The sequence below is a fragment of the Lepisma saccharinum genome, chromosome 5, assembly GCF_977018435.1.
Source record: "Lepisma saccharinum chromosome 5, izLepSacc3.1, whole genome shotgun sequence".
Classification (NCBI taxonomy): Eukaryota; Metazoa; Arthropoda; class Insecta; order Zygentoma; family Lepismatidae; genus Lepisma; species Lepisma saccharinum.
The window spans coordinates 40,274,188-40,297,392 of record NC_139233.1 but is presented as its reverse complement, the minus strand read 5'-3'; the positions used below and the strand labels follow the sequence as shown (position 1 = coordinate 40,297,392).

The window sequence follows — 23,205 nt, the reverse complement described above, 5'->3', positions numbered from 1 at the left end:
AAAAGTTAAAGGCAATCCAAACATTTCTTTGAACATGAAAATGTACAATTTGTACACAATAATAAAGAAAAATTAACTTTTCTTTCACAAAAGGGTACACCAGTAATATACTTTTAAGTGGTGACGTCACATAGCCTACAAAATGGCTTATCAAGAAAGCACTACCCCAAAAATGGCAATAGTTGAAGGCAGGATAGTACAATAAACCAACAGATTCTCTAACTTATGTACTTGTAACCAAAGAGCGTTTACGCGCGCCAACTGGAGTCATTTTCTTGAAACCTTATCTCTGGCTGGAGCCACCTAATCTGAGGTGGTGTAAAGACAAGTTCGTTGGCCTTTGCAGCTTAGATAATTAAAATAATTTCCACCTCCATAGAGGTCACTGTGTTCGATGTTTATTTTTACTCCGAGCGCATGTCTGGTTTAATGCATAATAACTTTCGTGGACAAGTGCCATTGAGAATACTGTACCAGTTTCTTGAAAGGTACTAACAACATACGTAGTTTAAATTGACTACTTCTGCTATATTGAATCAAGTAACCGAACAGTAGAAAGATAAGGAAATGTAAGCTATCCATTGAATAAAATCCAGTCTAAAATACGGAAACTGACCGGGAAGAATGCTAAACTCAATTATATTTCCTTAGAAAGTTAGCTCTCATAGGAAATGCCATAATTTTATAACTTTAGTAAGTCTTGATCATGAAAACAAATGCGTACCTGGAAACTGGCATATGTTTGTACGAGTCTGATAGTGAACACACGATCTTTACTTCCGCTTTTCAGCACTTCAATCCATTCTTAAAATTACTTTTCCCATTTTTAAAACGCATGTAAATAGATCTATTTCACATAATCACTGTATTTTTGTTCCTGCCTATATGTATTAAGTAGAATTGAACATGGAAAAGTTACTGGACAATGAGTGTGAAGATTAATTTGGGAAGTAATGATAATCTAGTAAAAATTCACTACTGATTTGATTAAATGCTTGTAAACGATCAGTGTGCCTCCCCTGGAAAATGAATGTCCATATACTTCACACAATTTCATCTCAGTCACAGTAATTTATGTTAATTATTATATGAGGACATTGAAGGAACATGATAATTTCAGACTGAAGCAGTGTTTTTCAGGGGGTGCATGATTATAATGTGGAAAAATATATCTCCTTTTTCCCCTGGAAAAATTACCTTCTTTGCCCCTCCTTGGAAAAATCCTGAGGACATCCATTAACCTGCCTCTATTAAATGGGTACCGGGGAAGAATATAGGAGGCTGGATCGTGGTGCTGATCACATCACCTCCAAAACTATCCGAAATCGTGAATGTGTGGGGCACCCTACTTCCACATCCCTCTATGTGCCTTCATGGCATGGAGAAATGAGCACAAATAATTTTACCTACCTACTTTCTACTGACGTTTTATACAAACCGCACACCCATTCACTGAAAGACAGTTCTAACAAGTTTAATTAACACCCTATGTGTATGTGTGTGTAGGGACGAATTTAAGATTTGGGGAAGGGGGAATAGAGATTTATTTAGAATACTAACTCAGTTTTCATTACAGTTCTAAACGTACGTAAGGAAATTCTAATACGTACTGCACAGGGGTAGTACTTTAGAAACGAATGAGAGTAACATTTTTATTACATGAACTGATAACAACAATTTTATTTTTTGAGGGTATTTCAAGAAGGGTCTCCACTATAATATGAAACAGGACGAGAGAGGGGAGAGGAGGGAGACAAGGGGAAAGAGTGAGAGGAGAGAGACAGAATGGGAAAGAGATATGAGAGAGAGAGAGAGAGAGAGATAAGAAGACATGCTGGAGAGAGGAGAGAGATAAGAAGACATGCTGGAGAGAGGAGAGAGACAGAATGGAAAAGAGATATGAGAGAGAGAGAGAGAGAGAGAGAGAGAAGAAGAGATGCTGGAGAGATGAGAGAGAGAGAGAGAGAGAGAAGAAGAAATGCTGGAGAGATGAGAGAGAGGAAGAGATAGAGAGAGTTACAAGAAGACAGTAAGGATTCTGTATTTGAAGCACGATATCATTGCTATTATTTTTCTCTACTTTGATTATTGTGTTTCTACCTACTTGGTTAATCGCGACGAGACGAGACAATCTAATACTTCTCGTTCTCGTCTCGAATGGCAAGTTTCAGTCCAGTCTCGAGTTTCGAAATATGACGTGAGAAAAAACATATATATAATATAGCCTATAGAAGGCCTTTACGGCAAACGAATTTTGTAGACAATTTTTTTCTAGTTTGCGCCTCGTTTCGAAGCTAGAAGCCCCCAAAATCGGATATTATCCTGATTGTATATGCAACCACTCATCACAGGCTCACAATTGAACTAATTGAATGGCTTTGTAATTATTGCAAACAAGATATGTGACTTATCTGTAAATAATCAGTTAGCTATCCACATGGAAGCTCTGAAGACTCATAGCAGTGGTAGTAGTAGTCTCGGACACTAAGTCTCGGTCTCGTCTCGATTTTAAAGTTGTTCGTCTCGTTCTGATCCCATCCTCAACAAACTACATTAGCAAAAATGTCCACGAAGGAAAAACAGAAAGAATTGTATAGTTCTTTAAACTACATCACAGATAACACATTCAACTTCAAATCAACTTACAGACTCTCGTTTTAACAGTAGTCGCGCTGTTTAACACTTAGCACTAACCCACACTAATCGAATCACGTGCCTCAGGTTCTCGACTGTTCCTACACGTATGCTACATACCAGCGGAACAAGGAGAAAATGCGCCAGTACTACTTTCGTGCTTGACTGCTCACTGTTAAATGCTACTTCACCTTGCGCTCTTGAAAAAACCGACAGTTACTATGCGTGTCGAGAAGAGCCAGCAATCATTACCAGTAACTTTCAAAGCTTAAGATAATGCTCAATGAAAGCTGTGTGCTTATTTCAATACATTTCGTATTTGTTTATGCCAGATGTTAATAAAAAGTAATCCAGTTACTTTGTTCAAGAGATTGAGAAAAAGAGAGAGAAATAAAGAAGCCAGAGAGATAGGGATTGAAAAATATGAAAAATAAGCAAACGAGAGATGATGGAAGAAGAGAGATTATGAAGTAAGCAATTGAGAAAGAAAAGTAGGCCAAGATTCGAACCCGGGAACTTCGATGGCAAGATGAAATAACTCTACCACTTAACGCGCTCGGCCACCTCGGCTGTGTTGTCATGAAAGTTTCGTATTTTGTATATTCTCGCGAGGGGTACAATTTCAAAATCATTTTTACCGTCTTATTTTCATTCATTCAATCAATACTAGCTAGTATTTTTGTAAACTAATGTCTTCTGCAAGTCAGTTGAATTAACTGTAAGAAAACTGGTGAAGTCCTGCAATAGTTCTTTCAATTTTCTTTTAAATGAATGAGAAACTTTAATGAAAAAGGTAAATTTTGCTTAAAAGGGGGAAATATTGCGTTAAAAAGGGAAATTTTGTATCTAACAAAGGGAAATTGTGCTGTCTGAATGAGATAGCAGCACTGCAGGGACTCCTTGATTACCAGGGGACGACAGCGTAACCACTACGTCATCGGGGATGCCCAAGAATCAGTGGTTAGATGCACGACTAAGATAAGTATTAGTCCCCTGTACCCCACACCTTGGTATGCACTTAGTATTTGAAGATTACGATGAATTTTGCATCCAGCACCTTGAAATATTTAACACGCATGCCAAAAATGTGATGGCAATCCATCTCTCATTAATGCTCATGATAGAGTGTCGGATATCAACCTCGGAAATTGTAGCTCAAGTTTCAACCGTTTGGATACTTTGAGCGTTGGTGCGAAATCGGAAGTTAAGAGAAGAAAAAAAAACTTTGAGGTAGGCGGAATAACTGAGTTTTTCTTGCTTGTCCTTGACTTTTTGCCAATTGTTGGAAATAGCACGTATGACACATCGCCTCTTTTCCGGTGGTTTGAATTGAAGTGCATCGAGCGTACGGCTCATTAAACTTTAATATTCGATCATGGGCAAACGCCGAAATTTTTCAACGGGGAGAGGGTTGGGGGGCAGATTCCTTAAGTGCATATTGACATCGTGTTGACGTGTCATCATAAGAATGTTTTAAGAGACAGAGAGAAAGGGAAGAAGTAGGATTAAGTAAGCAGTAGAGGAAGGAAGAGAATTATAGAAGCCAGTTCGAGAGGTAGAGAAGGAAAAAGAACTGAATTAAAGATGCAAAACATAGAGGAGGAAAAAAAGATAAGACGAGAGAGGAGGGGGGGATAGAAATGGAAATAAAGAATCGATTGATTAATTGATTTGGTTTATTTTAGTTTGAGTTTTGGGTTTTAAGTCCACTTTATGCACAGTGAGGCTTATTTGGACTGGACCTACAGTTTTAAGTGGGATCCGAACCACTTGTGACTCCACCGAGCATCGAACGCGGGATCCCTTGATTACAAGGTGACGACGTAACCACTAAGCCACAGGGAAGGCTCTTGCTTTATTCTACTTCGTTTTTCTGCCACTTTTGGCTAATTGCGAGGATGAGGTTGCGTGATTATATGATGAATTTGATGAAGGGACACACAAAGCACCCATGCCCAGGCTGAGATTCGAACCCGGGATCAAATAAAACAGCGAGGAAGAGAAAAAGTTGCACACACAGAGAGAGAAAGAGAGAGACAACCAGCAAGAGCTCTGGCAAGATAATTGTGCTTGTTATTGTTTTGTCACAGTTTTTTAATGTTGCTCGACATTAAACAAATATTTGCGAGACTACAATTTTACGAGATTAGACATTTTTTCAACATTTCAATGTTTTTTTTAATATACTTAGCGTTAATGATGATGATGACAATAATAACAATGTGTAGTTATCTCTTTGCTTGTAAATACACTCCTCGTTTACACACGAATGTAGTAATGTACCCCTCCTCCCCAAATCAAACTGTTTAATTCTACACCTATAAAAGTAAATCTCAAGATTAAAACTCACCAGAGACCAGAAGCTTTTACAGTTGCAGGCTATGTTCACTTAATCTGTAAAAGAAAATAATAACTATTAATATTTGATTGTTAATAAAAATACAGAAACAGTAATTTAAACTTTATACATTACATGGACATAAAGACAACGGGCATCAGCTCAATCCGAACCAGCTGGGAGATACTTACTTACCTAAACAAACCGAATTCACGCAATGAAATTGCGTAAAAGTCTCGCACACAAACTGCACGTGGCGTAACAAAACGAAGAGCTTTGTGTTGGAGGGGAGGGGGGTCATATTTATTCAGCTTGGTCGTTACTGTCACGTCAGAGGATTGTAAAACGTAATTATGCGTCAAATACGCGCGAGGGTGAGGGAGAAAATGAAACAATGGTGAGAGAAAAGAGAGAAATACGAGAGAGGAAGGGACGGGACGAAAGAGCCAGGAACACACACGTGGGAAAAAGTTACAGAGGACGCCAGAAAAAGATAAATGGGTTCGATGAATAGAATATTTTCTATGTGCAGCTACATTTAATATAGGTCTAGTCCTAAATGCGTAAACAAGTGTGTATTTGGGCTAAAATAGTTTTTATTTATCTAGATTTCTTGTTTACTAGCAGGGCAGAGCTGTCGGCCACGAAGTGTCCGCATCTTGCCCCCTTCTGGTGACATCACTGCAGATAAAGAGAAGAACAAAGAGAGAAAGGTTGATAGAAATAAGACACGAAAAGAGAGATTGGGAAAGAAGAAGAAAGAAGTTGGGAGATAAATAGAGTGTGTGTGTGTGTGTGTGTGTGTGTGTGTGTGTGTGTGTGTGTGTGTGTGAGAGAGAGAGAGAGAGAGAGAGAGAGAGAGAGAGAGAGAGAGAGAGGATAAGGGTGGGAGAGCAGGTAAGTTTCGTAAAAAAATTATAAAATCGAAGTGTGTAGGTAACTATGAATATGATAATCAGCCTTTGGAAATTCCAATCTACGTGCAGGATCTCTTGTTTTCGGAGCGTGCTGAGCGTACTCCTGGATCATGGAAGTCTACGGTATATTAGAGTTACCCATAATTCCTATTAAAACATTATACTGTTAATTACCCAGTTCGAGTCCTGGTCGAGGCCGGAAGTATTCGTTTTTATTTCTCTGCTTACTGTTAATTAATTCATAATTTGAAGTCATTACAATATCGTGTTGCGAAATGTAATCGAACTTAAAATTTAACACAATTTCAATACAACATTTGAATTAGAATAAATTGTTTTTACTCCAAAATTTAAACCTAATTTTGAATAATACATTAATGTTTGACAGTCATTCACTGGCTCCGCTACTTGAAAGAAATTTAGAAAAAAAGAGTGAGGCTGAATTAGGATAGACATAATTGGATATGTAAAAGGATAGAAATACGTAGATAAATTAACAAGAAGAGAAAGAGATAGGACGAAAACATGGAAAAAAGGAACGGAGAATGAGAAATTAAGAAAAATGAATAATTGAGAGAGAAGGGTGTATAACGAGAGAGAAAATTAAGAACACAGAAGAAGAGAGATGAAAAATGGAGAAAAGAGTAGAGAGTGAGAAAGAAACAGAGAAAGATTTAAACTGAAGGGAAGCGAGAGGAAAATCAACACACAGAGAGACGAGAGGATGAAAGGGCAATATTTGTAATTGGAAGGTATAGCCAGCCGAGTTCCAACTTCGGTGTAAGTTCCAAATGAAAGGTCAAATGTCACGACCGATTTTGCTCTGGCCCGCAAAAAGCTTTTCCGCGCTCGAAACAATTTCCAATTAAAGCAAGTCGAACTGCACGGAAAAGGTCGAACAGCTCAGCACTGATTCTATCATAACCAGCGAGGTGGCCAGATTCTCCACGGCAAATTGAATGACAAGGTGAAGCTTTTTTACGTACTTTCACACTTGTGATTAAATACATCGTCGATTCGAAGAGCGTGTCAATCACATTTCTTGGTTGTTTTTGACACAATTCCAATAGAATAATTATATGCACATTTTAAATTCAATTCAAAGAGAATAAGGTCAGCAGAAGCGTTGTGATATGCCTGCAAACAATGGTATTTAAGATAAATATGCTGCACTGTTCACATTATGTCAATTGTTTCCAATAAGAGCTGCACATATCTGACAAATCGTGGCATTTATCTTTGTACGATGGGAACTGTACCAGCAGAACGTTATCAATTCTCTTTTTGAGATGACAAAGATAAAGGGATCATAAAACAGAAAGTGACCTCAAGAGCTTCTAAAAAACAAATTCGGATGGCTCAAAATCTGGAGATCTTTAAAATCATTCTTTTTACGCAGCCTATACTTTTCTTTCCCCTTCTTTCCATCGTTCCACTACTTATTTGTATCGTTTTCTTTCTTCTTCTCCGCTATATCTCTCTCCCCTTCTGTCACTCCTTCTCTATAACGTTGTTTTCTTTGCTTCTGATATCACTCTCTCCCTATCTCTCTTTATCTATCATTCCCTACATATCTGCTTCTCTTTCTCTTCTTTCTCATTCTCTTTCTTTATCTGTATTTATCTTCTCTTCTGTTGTTTGCACCTCGCCATCTTTATCCTCCCCTGACAAAGATGTTATCTCTCCCTCTCTCTGTTTCTTTATTCCCCTTATGTCTATCTCTTTCGCTCTTTCTTACTTAACATATCCATGTCTCTTCCCTTACGTTACCTGTCTTCTTAATGTTTTCCTCATCTTGCAATCTTTCATTTTCTCTGTTTCTCTGTCCTATCCCTCTGCCTTAATCGTTCTTCCTATAATTCTCTCTCCCGCTCTCTTCTCCTGTCTTTCGTTCTCTCTCTATGACTCTTCTAATTCTCCAATTCTCTATCTCCCATTCCTTCCTAATTCCCCTGCACACTTTCTGAGCAGTGCAGAGCAACACAACTTTTCCCGAAAACATCTATAGGTTGCTTCAGCAAACATTCCCGCGTTAATCTCTCTTTAAAGGCCGTATTCCCCACATTATGCACCGCACGGGCCACGCTCTTGAAAGTTAGATTAGCAGCGGGATGAAAGATTCATACAACCTTGACACGATACTGCAGGCCTTGGAAAGCGAGGCTCGGAGCCAATGTTATCACTTGATAACAAAAGTGGGGTGGTTGCATATTACGTGACTAACCACAGGGCGAGATCCCGTGAGCAGTCGAAAGCCAAGCTGTGAAGCAATGCAGGCCGAGTTACTGTTTATTTCAGAGTCTCCAGGCCGTTGAGATGCAAAATAGGGTAACGGGTACACCGTTTCGCATCAGACCAGCTTCTCTGATAGCGGGAACAACAGTCTATGGTTTATCTTAATCGAGTGTTATTCTCCATGCCCCAGTATAGCAGTGGGGGAACGTGAAGTAGTAGAAGTACTTGTCACATAACTTTGGATGTTCTGGGATTTCATCCAGTAGGAATTAATTGTACATGTTTTTATTTTCAATGTTTTATACACTATCTCGAAAATGGCCATATTTTTTCAAAAGTCAAAATTATTTTGTAAATATTGCAGTACAAGGGTATGAAGCATTTATTGTCAAAATTGAGAGCTGTTCGATAATGAATTATCCTTGCTCTTTCTCTCTCTCTCTCTCTCTCACACACACACACACAATGAGGATAAAGTCGCTTTTACAAAAAATTGTTTTCATGCTTGTTTACGCATAAACACACATACAGATACAACTGTCATAATTTGAACAAACAAACGAGCTCCAATAGGGTTGCCTACCATGGGAAGAACTCCATTGTACAATTAAAGATTAGGAAAGTGTTGTTTTTTGTCAAAAGTTTTGTGGAAAGTGACTTTTGCCTCAACCAGCATTTATAATAGGCTATCCATACTCAATCACACAAAATTGTACATATACACATGGATGGAAGTTGAACTATGCACCCTTTCCAAGTCAAAAACGTTCCTGCGCCAGTGATTAGATCTATTTATATTTACAATATACAGGGTGTCTATAAAAGAACTCCGGGGTTTTAAACAATGATAGCGCGCAAACAGTATTAGGTAACTCAGGTTATTTAATTGCTTTGAAATCAGTATTCATCAAGTTTTATTCACGCTTTTGGAGTTTATTCCAACAAAGGTTGGCAACGCTGTGCAGCGTTGACCTTGAAGTGGCCGAACCGAGCCGAACACAGTCGGTGCAGTTCAGTGAAACCGCGACGCCACAACAGAAGGCGCAGTGTGTGATATGGCTTGTGGAAACTGGATCTGTTATTAGTGTACAACGAAACTTTCGACGCGAGTATGGTGGTGTTTAACCTTCGGACAAAACCATTCGCCAATGGCTTAAGGCGTTTAAAGAAACCGGAAGTGTGGATTCCATGGCCTCCAAGAAGTCCGGACCTTACTTACTCCCTTAGACCTTTTCCTATGGGGACATGTGATGAACATGTTTTACGCGGAGAAAATTCAAGATGTCAACCATCTAAGGCAAAGAATTATCACATCTGTGGCAGCCATCACCCCAGACATGCTGGCCAGGACGTGGCAAGAAGTTATCCGTGTGCCGTGCTACAAACGGGGCACAAATTGGAATTTACTAAATTGTAAACAAAACTTGATAACATTACCTTCAAAAATATGTATTTACTTTTTCCTGAGTTTCAGTTTCTAATAAAATATTTAGCTTCAAAACCCCGGAGATCTTTTATAGATACCCTGTACATATTCTAGTTGTTGTCCTCCGTTTGGAGCTAATTATATCTGCTTCTTCCCTTTCTTGTTTACCAAATAACTTTCCAGAACTTTTGTCTTCCTGAAGACATGCAAATCCCAACCTCCCTTCCACGCAATGCATGCACCCTGCACTGAATTTTGCAGACTAACGAGGGTCTGGCGTCTGGACTAACATCCAGAATAATCCTTGTGGAACTTAACTTGGGTCCTATCCTTGAGCGTTTGTGATTTTAATTTCATCAGTTTAATTAATCACCTTTCATCCTCATCCTCGCGATTTGGCAAGTAGCAGAATAGAAAAGGAAATAAAATGAAATCAACCGTCTGGCGCTTTAGCGTATTTTCCGTTATTGTAGGGAACCTTGACAGTGGTTGTTTTATGCGTTTACCACGTATTGTAAAAACAAATCATATATCTTTTCTGGTAAAATACACTGCAACCCCACTGAGAGGAGATAAGTGGAGGTAGGTGGGGGCTTCCGATGGCTTAGTGGTAACGTCCTCCCTCGTAATTAAGAGATCCAAGGTTCGATATCCGGTGGAGACACGTGGCACAGCGGTTCCGATCCCACTTTAAAACTGTAGGTCCAGTCCCGATCAGCTAATCTGTGCATAACGTGGACTTAAAACAACAAATCAAAGTGTGAAGGTAGGACTCTACACATTCACGATATCCGCCATTTGTGGTGGTAATGCAATCAGCACAATGTTCCGACTGGCATACTCTACACAGTTAGCCAGGATGCCCATCCATTAGAGGCTGGGTAAACCCCAGAATCTCTTCTTGCGGAGATATTGCTGCAAAAATTTCCACCTGAAACAATTCAGTCTGGGTCTGTCTTCCGCGCAGCAGTCAAACGCCCTATCGACTCTCGTTCTCTCCCTCTCTCTCATATACATGTGTGTGTGTCTGTGCAGAAAGAGAGAAAGTTGTGGCGTCTGACAGCCATTCGGTAGGCCCGGGCTTAGTTCCAGGGCATGTGATTTAAAGTGGAATCCACTTCAAAATTGTCAGAATTTAATAACCTAACCTAACATTAATCAATCACATTAGCTCCACAAAAAATTGCAGATATTGTGAATGTCTGGAGCATTGCCCCAGCATCCCCTCATTTGCCTTGACGATATGTTGCAATTTGCATGGGGTAGCTTTAAATGTACCACATGCACGAGCCTGCCCTGGGGAAGAATTCGGTATGCATACACACACAGGTAAGTACCTTTTGTAAGAAGTTTCCGAGAGATAGGAAGGTGTTACATGTTGAATTGTTTGGACAATTTAGCCGCTGTACTTGATTCCTTGCACGTGGGCCAAAAGTAGGTGTACATTATCCCATCACAAATATACTATGTACGTATACTTACTTTTGGCCCACCCTCTAGATACACCACTAAGCCATCGGAAGCCCCCACCTACCTCCACTTATCTCCTCTCAGTGGGGTTGCAGTGTCTTTTACCAGAAAAGATATATGATCTGGTTGTCATGATTTGATTTTTGTTACTTAGCGTCGCTTTTCTTTCGGCTAATCGCTACAATGAGGATGAATGATGATATAGAAAAATTGATGAAGGGGCACTCGCGAAGAACACCCATGCCAGACCTGGATTCGAACCCGAGATCCCTGGTGTCATAGCGCGCCACAACACAGCCACGGATGCCGGCCAGGGTAACGTTGTATCCTCTGAAATGTTGGTGTGAATAATAAACCAAGCACAGGTTAAAATTCCAAACAATTCCTGAATAATCCACCAGCACCGGTCAGCTACAAAGGTGTTACAAATTGCCTAAACGTGGAGATAAAATAACATATGGACAGGCAACACTGAATGATTTACTCTGCTGTCGATTGCCGGTCTTCGTTACCTCCCCGTGCTTAACAGGCTCGAATCGATCAAGCCTTACCGATCATTCGCTTTTATTTTCCACTCAGACCACTTTGGCATATTGACTAATGGAAAACAAAAGAGGAAAGAACTAAAAAAGAAGAAAGCGCCGTCCTCCGAACACTTTCGGTGCCAATGTGATTACGTCACGGGTACGTCATAGCAGTGAAGACTTTCGAGTGCTGCAGCCAGCTGTGCGTCTTCTTCGTTTAACATATGCGGAGAGAGAAGTCCCTTCTTGTGCTTCAGAGTTCAATCAGATCACAAGCTCAACCTCTGAATCATACAACAATGACGGATTAGCATTTCTTACCAGCTATTTCTAACCAACTCAATGCTCTAACCCCAACTCCGCCTCTGTCTGTCTCCTTACTGTCGATCTCTCTCTCTCTACACGATCTCACACCAGTGGCGGCGGTGACACTGACTTGGAGCGATTTGCAGAATTGATAAAGGGACTTTGTACAACGGATTGAATTGAATTTTCCACATTATGCACAGCTAGGCTAATCTGGATTGGACTTACAGCTTACAGTGAGATCCGAACCACTGTGCAATGTGCCTCCACTGGGTATCGAGTCCAGGACCCCTAGATTACAAGGCGACGACGTTACCACTACGCCATCGCGGCCGCAATTCTAATGTTGATAAGAAAAACTTCTCGATTACAATGTCACTGTTTCATTTAGGCAACTATTGCCGATATGCACTAACGAACATTCCCTTCGATAAAGACGTAGCGGGAACTACAAACACACACTCCTTTATATTTCAAGTACGTATGTATGTGTGACACTATTGCTAACAAATATGTTCAATATCAGCTGACCACGCCACTCTGTGTATATGAAGTGTTCACCACTGCTGATACGTAGAACAGAGAAAGAGGTACCCTATCTCCGTGGAGGAGTGGTTAGCACAGCGTGCTACGTCGCCAGAGAATCTGGGTTCTAATCTCGGTATGACCATGGGTCTTCTTTGTGAGGGTCAATTTCATCACATCATCACTCATCCCCATCTTCGCAAATTAGCCAAAAGTGACACAAAAGCGAAGTAAAATAAGTAAATCAATCAATCAATTTCATCATATCATCATCACTGTTTTCATCGTCTCGATTAACCAAAACTGGCAGAAAAGCGACAGTAAATAACAAAAATAGAAAATAGATATCTAGAAAACAAAGACAACCACGAAAAACGATGAACTGGAATAAATTATGTCAGGCAAAATAATAAATAAAAACCTTTTTGAGAGCTACAAGTGCAAGTACAACAAACACAAAAAGTAAAAATATTTATGGAGCAATAGAAGCAATACAAATAACTAGCCAGAGTTGCAAATAAAGTAAACTTAATTGTTTCAGGAACAGTCTAAGGTGAAATATAACTCGAACCTAAGCATAGCATTGAACATGGCTACATCTACCGGAGGTCAACGAATAGCATTGACCACAAGCATTACATCATTCTGTTAAACAGTGTTAATATAGCACCGAGTCATTTGACAGTCAGCCGTGGAAATGTGTTTGTGGAGCGTCATACTGTGTTGATTTCTACCTTTCGCACTCTTGCAGCCGTCCGCCAATGACAACGAGTCGTGGCTTTCTCAACCGTGGCGTCGTGACGCCTTGACGGCGAAATGACGAGGTAAATTGCTCGTGCAAGAAGCTATGTTATCGTGCAGAGACAGTGTTTCCAACTGCTTGCTTTTCTTCAGGTATCGTCTCCGTCAAGAGTTGGTTGATGTAATTAACTTCGCTTATTAGGGCTACGGGTAGCCGGCTCCTATAATGTTATCAGGATTCAGCGAAGGCCTCTGGATCCAGAACTGAAGCTTGGGTATAGTTAATGTCCCGGTTCGAACGCCAGTTCGGTATGTTTGACATAGCTCTGAAGAAAGCTGACCGGACGCGTTTCTGATTTCGAGCCAGCACCTGTTTTTCTGAGAAGCGCTGTTGTCACAATTACCTGCAGTGTTTAGACATCCAACACGAACTGCGACGACGTTTCACTCCCAAGGTCTCTCATTGTACACATAAAACAATAGAACAACACAATAACAGAACCCAGCAAAGATAACCGTTATGATATCTCTGAAGAAACTGGATTGGCAACATCTCATTTACTCCACGTGGATTTGACAAGTACTGTCAGTGCTTAAAACGGACGCTATTGGTGGAAAAGGTTTGAGGGGAGGATATACTGAGCTCCACGTGAATTTGACATATGGTTTTATGAACTCTCTTTGGAGTGAAGTGGCGAATCCTGAAACTAGTACCCGCATCCGGTAACGAAAATCCGGCATCCAGAACTGTTAAGCGAAAATCGGTTCCCGGGGGCCGGAACCGAAAATCGACCATACTTGGTAGTAAAGACATTGAGAACTTTGGTCAGGAACCCAAAATCGTGTATCTGGAACCCAAAATTAGGTACCGGAATCCGGAACCGAAATTCGGGAACACAAATCCTGAATCGAAAATCGTACCGAATCTAGAACCGAAAATAGTGTGCCCGGATTCACAACCAAAGATAAGAGTACCCTGGTGCGGAAATCCTGAATCAGTTATAGGATCCATTAATACCCGGAACCCGGATATGACCATATCTAATTTAATACCATTGTAAGAACCTCAACGGGCAAGTGAGGCGACAATGAAAGGGAAGGAACACACAGAAATAGGGATGTCCACGTATTCTGTTAAACTTGCCATGAACAGGGTACTAATGTGCTAACCACTCCGTGACGGGGACCGACTAATGAAATGAATGAGTCACTCATGGACGTCCGCAGGATTTTTTACAAGGAGGGGCAAGGAAGGTATTTTTTTCCCAGGGGGCAAACAAGGCACATTTTCCACAAAAATAGTGTTATTCCCTAAAAAAAACATTGCTTAAATATGAATTTATGGTGTTCATGCAATAATTAACACATATTGTTGTCGCTAAAATGAAATTTTATGTGTGAAATTCATAATTTTTGGTTGTCTTTCATTTTTCAGGGGGGCCACGGCCCCCCTTGCCCCCCTTCCGGACGCCCATGGAGTCACTGCACTTTTTTTCAATAATGTTCGGTTATAGTAAGTTGATTTGCATTTAATTTACGTCGCATTTCTTCTATGATTGGCTAATTGCAACGATGAAATTGATGAAGGGATCAAGGGCGCCCGCAAGGGGGAGGGGCAGAGAAGGAACTTGCCCGGGAGAACGTGCCCCTTCCCTCCCCCCCCCCCCCGAGATATCTGGAAAATATTCATGGAATTCGAATGGTGAAATTGTAGTGATATTTTATTACAAGTAATGCATATTTTTTGCTATTTACAGGCTTTAAGTGTTACAGCAATGAACGTTTATGTCCAACAAAATAACGACAGAACATTTTACCAGAGACATCAGAATCATACTGACTGCCGTAACTTGGTTGACGGCATTGGGAAGGGAAACTAATTCAGGCGTTTTCGGGAGAAAAAAATCGTCATACCCGTCGTGGTGAAAATCTAGATTTCTACACACTATTTTTCCCCTCAAGTGATTGTTTTTGCATTTCTGGAACAAAAACTGTTAATTTCAAGAAATATCATATTTATAGTGCATACTAAAATACCAAGAATTACCTACTTTTAATTATGATCCTGGTCCCTGGTTCAAATCCCGGCCTGGGCATGGATATCTGTGAGTGTCCTTTCATCAATTTCATCACATCATCACTCATCCTCATCTTCGCAATTAGTCAATTAGCCAAAAAAACGAAGTAAAATAAAGCAAATCAATCAATTATGATCCTTTAGAATTTTTCGACTTGTCGGGATATGACCATGACAATTCACGCGCAGTCATTTTTTTTAGAGAGGAATTCCTTTGGCGCGTTAAAACATGGATCAGGTACCATGAAGGAAAACAGATTAAGTGGTTTCTGAAATCTGTGCCCATCGTGAAAAAGTACAAAAAGACAAAAATACTATTGATAAACAATGTATGAATGCTTATGGAAAAAAAACAAGCCGGAATCAGTTTCTAATAGTGAACGCAAGTCTTAATTTGTCTACGCCAAACTATTTTCAATTCAATTTCAATTGTATATATAAAATAATAATAGCAATAATAACAATAGTTGGTGAAATATAAGTTTCTATCACTGAGGCAAGATATGAAATCTTACCTTAACCCCCCCCCCAGAAAAAATCCTACGGGCGCACTTGGAAGGGATACTTACAAAGAACGTCCTTGCTGAGGTCAGGATGCGAGTCCGGGCACTTCGATTACGTGTACGAACGTCGACCCATTAACGCGTTCAACCACCGAGCCGGTAAGCTATAGGCTCTAGTACCCTTGTGTTTGTAGAAATCAAAATTTAAAATAATGACCATTATGCAGTCGTCGTTCACTCGAAAACCTATAAATCTCAATCTCCAACTACCACTGCAAGCAGCTCTTTTTGTAAAATAAATTAATCTAGTTTGTCTAAACCTGTTCTAGCATTCCACCAGACTTGGTGCCGCAAACGTTGATCCAACTCTTGCCGCCTTCTAGTGCTAATAACCACTGGCATTGCGTTCCAGCCTTTCCGAGTTGTTAACTAATGTGAATCGTCGGCGCTGATTTTTATGGCTAGCCATATATGTAACAGATTAGTTCCGACATTTTCTTCAGTTGTTTCTAGAGATGTCCGCGTGTGCATATATGCCTCTGCTGCAGAATTACAACCTTGCATTAACCGACCTCCGTGGCGGAGTGGTTAGCACTGCGCACTAAGACGTGAGGGCTCCTGGGTTCGAATCCCGGTCTCGGCATGGGTGTTCTTTGTGGGTGTCCTTGCATCAATACCTCATCTTAGCGATTAGCCAAAAAGTAGCACAAATACACCAAGACAATCAACCAATTGGCATCCTCGCTAGACGGCTCAATAAGAAGTGGCATAGATATTTGCATGAAGAAATATGCTAAAATATATGCACGAAGAATTTGAGTTTTTTATAGTTTTTCTTCTGAGCAACTTTACGCACACTCGGCCTACAGTTTAAACTGGAATCCCAACCACTATGTGACTCCACCGGGTATCAATTTGATTTGTTTTTTGTTATTTATCGTCGCTATTTCTGACTAATCACGACGATGAGGATGAGTGATGATATGATGAAATTGACGAACGAACACTTAGAAAGAGCACCTATGCCCAGGCCTGTATTCGAAGCGGGGACCCCTGGCGTCATATGGTGCTGTGCTCTGCTATAGTGGAACCACAAGCGAAATAAAATAAAAAAAACTGCACAGACCAGCGACTCCTGAGCACCGTACTCCCGCGTGGAGGGGAAGGGCAGGGTGGAACATGCTTTCTTATGGTCGCTCTATAACCGCCCCACCACGGAGATCGGTCACCGAGTTTTGAACCCGAAGCCTCTTGATTACAGGCAACGAAGCTACCGCTACCCCATTAGAGAAACCACATCTAGAAATGTATTGATTGTTTTATAGATTTTTTTACTTTACTTTTCTGCAACTATTGGCTAATCACGAAGATGAGGATGAAGGAACGCTTACAAACACCCATGCCGGTATTCGAACCCTGGTATATCAAGAATTTGAACAGCCATGATGTTTATCACGTAAAAACAAAAAAATAGATGACAAACATCGCACAGCAGGTGAGGAAGACAGACAAGAGAGAGAGACGAGAGACGAGAGAGGGGGGGGTAAAAGATAGAAAGAAGAGAAAGATGAATAAGAACGAGATGATAATGGAAGGATAGATAACGAGTGGATATAGGAAAGAAAGGTCGAAATAAAAGAAAAATATAATAAGAAAGAAAAGAAGGAGCAGAGAAAGAAAAAGGGAAAACTAGAGATGAAAGGGGAGAAATACAAACAGAGAAAAGTTAGAATAAAAGGGGAGAAAGAAGAAAGAGAAGAAAGCAAGTAGAGAGAGAGAGAGAGAGAGAAAGAGAGAGAGGGGGGGTGGGGGTAAAAGATAAAAAGAAGAGAAATATGAATAAGAACGAGATGATAATGAAAGGGTAGGTAACGAGTGGATATAGGAAAGAAAAGTCGAAATAAAAGAAAAATATAATAAGAAAGAAAAGAAGGAGCTGAGAGAGAAAAGGGAAAACTGGAGATGAAAGGAGAGAAATACAAACAGAGAAAAGTAAGAATAAGAGGGTAGAAAGAAGAAGAACTAGAAGAAAGCAAGTACAGAGAGAGAGAGAGAGAGAGAAAGAGAGTAAGGAGGAAAAGTATCTGAAGAAAGAAAGAGTTGGAAGAGAAAAAAGAAGCCATAAGGAAAGGGCGAGACAGAGACAATAAAAATATAGAGCACAGAACATACGAGAAGTATTAACAGCAGGACATTGTGATTTTGTAAACTCGCCATGTTCTTAGCTTGGAGACGAATGCGAAAGACCAGGATTAATAATTACGAATTCCATCACGTACATGCACAATATTCTTTTGCATCGGCTCAGGAACGCAAATGATATCAGAAGAACGTACGTAGTTCACTCACACCTATCATCTTACATTAGAGCCACCTGTTGCGGTGGTCAGTTCTTCAAGGTCATCATGAGTGGTCGATCGTGAATTTCAATGTAAATTCCTTCTTTGACTAGAAGCATTAAGAACACTTCCAATAGCTATACAACAGGCATACAAATAAATTAGTAGTTATTCTACTGTCACCTCTTCTTATTCAACTCTAGAAGGGTGTACGTAATATGGGGATCGCCACCAGATGCGTGTGGGTGGGGTTAGCATGGTCCATTTTTTCTAAAATCCCGCGTCAGTGATGCCAGTCACCCCCAGTTGGGTGCCAATTGATCTAAAAATCACCCCCACACAAAGTTTGGGATCAGAGTGACATTTTCCGGCCAGCCCCAGGCGTTTTTATTTTTTTCCATAAGGATAAGATGCCTTGAATGTAGGCATTCCCGCCGAACCTATTCTACTAACCTCAAAGCGTCTGTTTAAAGGTTATCGCACACTGTTGCCTCGTTTCCGTAGTCTCAGTGGGCGTCAAGCTTAACTCTACAAAGTCTCGTCTCAAGGCATTTTTCTTCCAACCACAGATACTTTTTCATTTTTAAAATATCAATGAATGTTCCAAATGGTAAAATACCCAGCATCCTCTACATGAAACCACTTTCAGTGCAAATAAAACAGTTAGAGAAACACCATTAATCGCATTACAACCACAGTGAAGCTGTAGTCGAAGAAATATTTAATCAGTGCGGTTCTAATTTGTTTGTTGCGTGTAAAATAAGCTTATTGGCCTATCAAAATTAACTTAATAGATCTACTAGAAATATACGTGTAAAATGTTTTGCAAAACGACTTGCATTTAGAACCCCGCTGTCGTGTTTCACAATGTCGAAAATACCAATAGCCTTTTTTTCTCTCTCTACCTTATCATTTGAGCTTCCCGATGACGTTGTCGCTTTGTAATCAAAGGGTGTTGAGTTCCATACTCGGATTCAGACTCGATTTACCTCAGTGTGGACAAGGTTTAACAATATTATTATGAATCTATGGTTAAATTCTAGTTAGATTATTTTACGTACACAATCAGATAGCGGACCTATGCAGGAAAGTTACAAAACTGATTTATGTGGGGTCCCTTATTTAGATTTCCAAGGAGGCCAGTAGATATCGCCACCATTGCTTCGTGCACATAATTTGTGTGTGGTCTCATACCAGTTTTCAAGTTACGGATTGTTGTTGTGACGCTTTTTATATTTAATTGCACACTAAATCTAGTGACATAATTGTTTTTTCACCTATCCCAAATGAGTATTTTAATTATTATATCGGGTGCTTCTAGGTATGCAAGTGTATATTTTCATACCATTTCATAAATCATCATTCATGTGAATTCCATATTTTACTCATCCTGTATTTTGCTTTGGAACGTGTTTTTAACGTGTCACAGTGCTTGGAGCATAATTTCAGTATATTTTTGAGTGTGCCAAAGTAATTTGTGTTTTTTAGTTGATTATTTTAGTTTATTTTACGTCGGTTTTCAGCCATACTTGGCTAAACGCGACGACGAGGAAGAGATGGCTGAGAAGACAATCACAAACATACATGAACGACGCAACACGAGAACCACAGACGTTTAAACTGGCTTTGAGTGCAGACGCTAGAAACTAACGTCAAATAGATGATGGAACACTAAATCAGTGTAAGTTTATTAGGACTTCATTCTCGCATACGTTAATCGGACTTGACCTGCAGTGTCAAACTGGAGACCCGAAACACTGTGCACTCCAGCGAGGTTCGAACCCGGAACCTCTTGATTACAAACTGTAAACAGTTGGCAGGTGGATAAGAAGCAGATGTCAGGCGCAATTGAATGTGTGAACACATGGCGTGGTGGTGTGGGCGAATGCACCTTCTCTGAAATCCAACAACGCACCACGTTTTAACAGGTGAATTCATGCAAGCTACAAACGACATGCGTCATACACCTACCTGCTGGAAGGTTTTCTACCAGCTGTTGACAACGCAAACACCGATTCGAGGCAGTCCTCTTCGCTGGCGTTCCCACCCGCGCGAACAGACGACGAACGACTGACGCAAGCCAAAGGGCACTGGTGTAGTGTTGCCACAGCCAGCGATCACAGAATTTCCCTCTCGTAATACAAAATTTCCCTTTTGATCCACATCTTCTCTTCGTTTCAGAAGAATGGAATTTGGAAATCACGATCACAAAACTTAATCAATTTGTTTTCATTATTGACCCATAGAGAGCATCAGTTTACAAAAATACCAGAATTGATCGAATGAATGAAATTAAAGAGGGAATAACAAACAAAATATATATATATATATATATATATATATATATATATATATATATATATATATATATATATAATATATATCATGCGTTTTGCAAGAATTAATGTTAGGATAGCTAACTGTGTTTGTACAATGATTTCAAACGTTAATTCATGACATGAAAAAAACAGGTTTTAAGCCAAATTCAAAATTTTCGTCATGGTGAATTTTTGAAGAATAAATTACGCAACAACAAAAAAGAAAATACGAATGTGCACTTTTGACTGGTCACAGGAAAGCAACAAAACAAGATAGAAATGTGAAATCTTCACCAAATAAAAGGAAAACTCTCCAAGTTTCTTACCTATTCAGTGCAGTTCGATGTGGCCTCCATTTGTTGCCCAACACACATCTAAACGATACTCAAGTTCTTCCCACACACGGTTAAGGACGTCTGGTGTAACAGAGTGAATAACGTCTGTGATTCTCTGTTTTAAATTATTAATGTCGTTGATATGTTCACTGTACACATGTTGCTTCACATAACCCCACAAGTAAAAGTCTAAGGGCATCAGATCTGGGGATCATGCTGGCCACAGCTGGGGGAATGTTGTATCCAGAAACTCACAAAAATTGTTGGCGTAGTGTGGAGGCGCGCCGTCATGTTGAAAGATGACACTTTCTGGAAATTGTGGCACTGCATACATTTCCAACATGTCAAGGTAGTTGTTTGCCGTTACAGTCTGCTCCGCAAAGAAAAATGGGCCTATCACTTTATCATGCATCAGGCCACACCACACGTTCACTTTAGGGGTGTTACGTTCGTACTCAACGTAGGCACGAGGATTTTCAGCAACCCATATTCGGACGTTATGGCGATGAACATGTCCCCAGACATGGAATGTCGCCTCATCGCTAAACACAATCTTCTGCAGAAATCGTTCATCATTGTCGATCTTATGAAGCATATCCACTGCTGCGCAGTTCGTGGTGTTGCGTCATCACCTGTGTGCGCACACGCTTGCGCATCATAGTACTGAAACTTGGAGAGTTTTCCTTTTATTTGGTGAAGATTTCACATTTCTATCTTGTTTTGTTGCTTTCCTGTGACCAGTCAAAAGTGCACCATGACTTTACGGACACACTGTATATAAGGCTATAAGGCGCATATTTTCAAATTTGCTGAAAATTTTGATAATACTCATTGCTGGCTTGCGTGGCGGAGTGGTTATCGTAACGTGCTGCGAAGCCAGAGGACACAGTTTTAAATCCTGGTTGCCAACTCCCGTGGCGCAGTAGTTAGAACAGCGTACTATCGACATCAGAGATCCCTGGTTCGAATCCTGGCCCGACATGTGTATTCTTTGTGAATGTACCTTACTCAATTTCATCATATCATCACTCATTCACGTCTTCGCGATTAGCCAAAATTGGCAGAAAAGCGTAATAAAATAAACCAAATGCATCAAACAATTGAATTCTGGTCAAAGAATGAGCGCAAAATGAGAATGAAAAATGTATCTTTGTGTTAGTTCTATTATTCATTTCATCAGTTCGTCATTCATCCCCATCGTCGAGATTGATTTTTAGTTAAATTAAAATAATCATTACAATGAATACGTGTAACAGATATTATAAATTAATAGACCCAAGGGTCCCTCACACACACAGAAAGAAAGAAATTATAAACAAAAATAAGACTCTTCTAACCCAATAAAAATCATATTTATTATAGCGGGCGTGTTTTGGCCTGGAGGGTAGAAAGGCGACGCAAATTAACCGAAAAATACATTTTTACCGTCCCATAAATTGTCCCCTTTTCTCTTAAAATTTCCCTTAATTCCTTTACGGAGGGAATTTCCCTTCGTGTGGCAACACTGCACTAGTGTAGCTTCGAGGCATGATACTTCCTCCCGCGCACCCGCCAGAACGTCCTATTTCCTCTACTGGCAAGGGCACGAAACGTATGTGCACACACTGCGGTGGTAATTGGTTGCGGATTGTTTTCTTGATGCAGTTGGATTCAAGGTCAAGAACATTATGGGGTAAAAAATGCACAGAATACAACATCCAACATCCACCCAAGTTTCTACAATCCCACCATGGGTCCTTTGCCCCCTGGAAGATAATTACCTTGCTTGCCCCTCCCTGGAAAAAATCCTGCGGACGGCCATGAATCTCACCTAACTTATAATGGGCCTAACTTTAAGCAAAGTATAGACATAATGGTGAAAACAAAGGAACAGTTAGGATCGGGATCTATTTACGTGATCAGTGATCATTCCCCCTCTTTCTTACTTCCTTTTTGTATCTTTAATTTTCTTCCTCTCTCTTTCTTCTCTTCCTTTTTGCCTCTCGAGAGAAATCTCTCTTTCTTTGTTTCCCTTGTCTGTCTCTTTCTCTCATTCTCTTTTTCTTGCCTTGTTTCTCTCTCTCTCTATTTCACTCGTTCTTTCTCTGCCTTTTTCTCTTTCTATTTCTTTCGTTCTCTTTCTCTCCTTCTTGTCCCTTTCTCTTTCTTTCTCCCTCTTTTCTCTCTCTCTTTTATCTTTAAATCTCGTTCTTCTTTCTTTCTTTCTATATTAATGCTCGCTCTATCTATCTTCTTCAATTTTTCTCTATATTTTCTCTTTCCTTCTTTACTTTCTCCGCTTTCCTAACCCTGTTTTTCTTGTTTCTCTGTTCCCCTTTTTCTTACTCTGTTCCTCGATATATTACCAAAGCTTTCTCTGTTTACTTCTGCCTTGTTCTTTCCCGTTTACTTTCTTCGTTTGCTCTCTCTCTGTCTGTCTATTCTGCTAATTTTAGTGGGCAATAGGTTAATATTAGATATCAAAGTATATAGCGATATGTTAATTCTAGATATGGAAAGAGGAAAGGGTGATCGGTT

General features: G+C 40.1%; 1 protein-coding gene and 1 long non-coding RNA gene across 9 annotated transcripts in view; one reads left to right on the top strand and one right to left on the bottom strand.

Annotated features, from left to right (window-relative positions):
• Positions 1-20,097, bottom strand: part of LOC145988338 (uncharacterized) — a 34,862-nt gene extending 14,765 nt beyond the window's left edge. Inside the window, exons 1-2 of the long non-coding RNA XR_014441739.1 lie at positions 20,007-20,097; positions 4,985-5,028 (exon numbers count right to left, since the gene is read on the bottom strand). This is a non-coding gene — a long non-coding RNA (uncharacterized LOC145988338). The remainder of the gene's footprint in view (positions 1-4,984; positions 5,029-20,006) is intronic.
• Positions 1-23,205, top strand: part of LOC145987783 (synaptotagmin 1-like) — a 321,930-nt gene that overhangs the window by 88,591 nt on the left and 210,134 nt on the right. The window lies entirely within an intron of this gene.